Source organism: Sinocyclocheilus rhinocerous, unplaced genomic scaffold (assembly GCF_001515625.1).
Source record: "Sinocyclocheilus rhinocerous isolate Xijiao unplaced genomic scaffold, SAMN03320098_v1.1 scaffold2780, whole genome shotgun sequence".
NCBI classification, from domain to species: domain Eukaryota; kingdom Metazoa; phylum Chordata; class Actinopteri; order Cypriniformes; family Cyprinidae; genus Sinocyclocheilus; species Sinocyclocheilus rhinocerous.
The window spans coordinates 61,483-65,165 of NW_015628683.1; the positions used below are offsets into that span (position 1 = coordinate 61,483).

At 35.9% G+C, this 3,683-nt stretch overlaps 1 protein-coding gene across 1 annotated transcript in view; it reads left to right on the forward strand.

Moving 5' to 3' along the window:
- The first annotated feature begins 96 nt into the window (after positions 1 to 96).
- grap2b (GRB2 related adaptor protein 2b) overlaps positions 97 to 3,683 on the forward strand; it is a 13,901-nt gene continuing 10,314 nt past the window's right edge. Inside the window, exon 1 of the mRNA XM_016549661.1 lies at positions 97 to 248. The gene's annotated coding sequence lies outside the window, so the exon portion shown is untranslated. The remainder of the gene's footprint in view (positions 249 to 3,683) is intronic.

Consider the following 3,683-nt stretch of genomic DNA (forward strand, 5'->3'; position numbering starts at 1 on the left):
TGTGTGAGTGTGTGTGTGTGTGTGTGTGTGTGTGTGTGTGTGTGTGTGTTCGCAGTGGGAGGGGAAGATGATTTACACTTTCTATTTCCCCTTTTTGCCGTCATGCATGCGCGCGTCGTGTTGAATGCGAGATAAGCTTGACTTCTGTTCTTCCTCCCAATGTTATGAAATAATATCTGAGTGCGGAGCTGCAGGTGAAGCTGACATTGTGAGGCTCAGACGACAGACAGATCATCATTTCATGAGCTGTAAGTACAATGATCTTTCTAGATTCACACCATCCTTCAGCGACTCTTTCTGAACGCTCAGCGTTAACAAGGAGGAATAAACACCAGAGACACTCATGAGGAGATAAACGTCTGATAAAAGTGTTTTTGCTGATGACAAACTCGCACATCTAGAGTCTGTTAAAAGGGAAGCCGAGGCTAGAATCACAGGATCTCAGAGTCAAACCTACAAAAGTGCTTGTTTTTGTTATTTTAATTTAACATATTTTGACACAACAAACACACCATACAAGAGTCTGAAGGCAGATTTGGACTGAAAGACTGTTGTCAGAACAAGAGTATTTTAAAGAAATATCAGGTTAGGGGCAAGTTGTCACATGTTTGATATACCTTAAACACATTTTAATAGAATTAAAGAAAGCTAAAACAATAACAACTTAGTAAATTTAATAAATTAGCAAAATAAATAAACCTACTGAACAATATAAAGTGAAGGGTGACAACTAGCCCCGCTATACTTCACACTGAGATGTTATTTTGCAAGATTCCAGTTTTACACTGAGATCAAACGTGTGTTTCGGTGAAGCAAATCTGCCTGTGATCCGTGAGCAAAAACGATACACAAATGAGATGAAAGGCTTTGCATCGGTGCAGCTGCAGCGCTGCAGAAACACACAGAAGCAGGTGAGCAGAACACGAGCTGCTTACAGTACAAACCTCAGACGAACACGTCACCGCAGTCTGGGGAAGCTTCACAAACCCTCTGCAGAATATACAAAATGTGCATCATTTTAACAGAATAAGAGGAACCAGCTGTTTCACATAACAGTTATATATTTACCCCACAAGGCAAAATAGACAAAAAGTTTAATTACCCTTAAATCGTAATACCGTGTGTCGTTACCTGGATGATCCATGGCTGTTTTTATGTTTTGTGATAGTTGTTCATCAGCCCGCTGTTCTTCAGAAAAATCCCCCAGTCTCTGGTTTTCCAGCATCTTTTGTGTGTTTGACTCCTTTCAACAGTGAGCGTATGATTTTGAGATCCATCTTTACACACTGAGGACAATTGAGGGACTCAAACACAACTATTACAGAAGATGACAACACTCACTGATGCTCCAGAAGGAAATACAATGCATTGAGAGCCGAGGGTTGAAAACTTATGAACTGAATGATGATGTGATGTGTACAACCTATATGCTTCTTATTTTGTTTAGATTTTTTTTCATGTAGTACTGTGTTCAGAAGCTACGTAAAATACTTACATTTCCCAGAAGTCAAAGTGAGTAATTTACCCCGAAGATCCGATTCAAAACATTTACCCGCTCCCTTAAATTAAAAATTCAAGAAGTTCAAAGTCACTTCAATGAGGAAATTTCTTTTTTTTTTAAAGTTGACTTTTTACTTTTCAATGCTTAAATTCGTTTACATGTGGAAACGTTTTGGATAGATGACTTTGACTTTTAACTGAATGCAGTTTTGACGCAGCATTCATACTTTATTACTACCATTACGATTTCCCAACCACGATGTCGTCAGAAGTCCTGAGAAATTATGCTGTTCTTAAATTGTTCTCAAACAGAAGAAGTCACTTATACAAACTTCTGTATGAAAAGCGACCTGTTTAATCATAATTTCATAATGTACTAACTAAAAGAAATTTAGTGGACGTATTAATACTTAAAATAAATAAATGCACGGCTGCAAGTCAAATTCTAATTTATTCATTTACAGTTTTTTGTTTGTTTGTTTGAGAAGACACAATTCTCAATATGTAGGTCACTTCATCAAAACTCATCACACAGCTCTCATAACCAACTTGCATCTTGGCACAGCAGTTATTTCACATTCAACATGCTGTAAAACTACCAAAACACTTCATACATGTTTCAGATCAACTCATTATTTTATAACACTAAAGGTTTTCACTCAACTGTTGTGCTCACCATGTGAAGAGTTTTGAAAAAGTAACATAAGTATTAAGAAATGTGTCTTGGCAATTGGGAAAAAAAACTGTAATTCAACCTTTTGATGAGCTCTGCTGACATAATAATTTGAGAAGCCAGAAGTCATAATAAAGAGCTTTATTGCCAAGTATGTTTGCAGATACAAGAAATGTGTTCTGGTGACACAGAGACAACAACAACCCACATATTATAAAAAAATAAAGATAAGTGAATAAAATGCACATACTGTATGTATATATATATAAACAAAAATTTGCATGTAATATATATAATGTGACACAAATTAGACTATATATAAAATAGACACAAATGACATATAGATGGAATAAGATGGTTGGTATAAAATAAACGTGATAATTTTATTGCACAATGGGGAGAGCATTTAATCACATCAGTCTAATATTGTGTGCAATTAAACTCAAATGTCTGCACTTTTTATTTTTAAGTTGTAGAAACATGAAATTGTCTACATAACTTTGAAAACTGGGAAGTGGATTTTTGCTTCCCAGCATGCATTGTAGGACTTGAGAAAGTACATGCTGAAATTCAGCGTTATTTTAAGCGAAGGGACGGAGCTGTTAGTGTTGCATGCTGTTGTGTTTGACATTTAAAGAGAGTTTCTGTTGTGCTGAAGTTTTCCTGTGGTTAGATTGTGGGTGGATATACACTGCGTCCACTCGCTGTAAATACTGCCTCTGCAGACAGCACACAGAGAGGAAGGGGACACGACTGAATCCACTGAAACACCTCCATCTGACTCATTTCTGAAGGCCTTCGCTCTCTGTCACATCCCACTATCCGTTGTTTCTGATTCTGTAGTTGAGCAAAAGAATAAACATGGCTTCTGAAAGTTGCGCTTGATGGTCAGTTTGTGTGTGTTTTGACCAACTTTTCTCACTTTTGATGTCAGTTCTTGTGAGATATTAGTATTGTAGTTATTAATATTTGCTGTGTTCTCACCAAAGCTGACTGTGTCTGTATCATTAATACTGTTACACAGCCTCTGAAATCAGTTTTGTGTGCAAACGCTGCCTAAACGTTCACTGTAAAAAATGATTGTGATTTTAACAGTAAAAGACTGTAAAATGCTACAGTAAAAACCTGTTAACTGGTTAACAGTGAGTTTCTATACTACTGTATATTCGGTGAATAAATGTAATTACATTTAATGTAATTTTACATTAAAATACTGTTAAAAATACGGTTTTTGGAAGTGAAAAAGAAAAAGTCATTGTATAATTTACAGTGAAAAACCATTAATTGACACTCCCAGAATTCCCTGCATGACACTTCATATTTAATGTTTTTTTTGTTGTTGAAATAACATGTTTCTTCTTCGTTTTATCTTATCAGTTGTGTACATTAGGGGTTAATCGAATGTTAATGTTAAATGAATGTTTATTGCATTATTTCAGTATCGTGTGTCACCGTGATGGGGTTTAGTGTTTGTGTGAATGACACTGTGCACCTTCTATATAAAAGTATT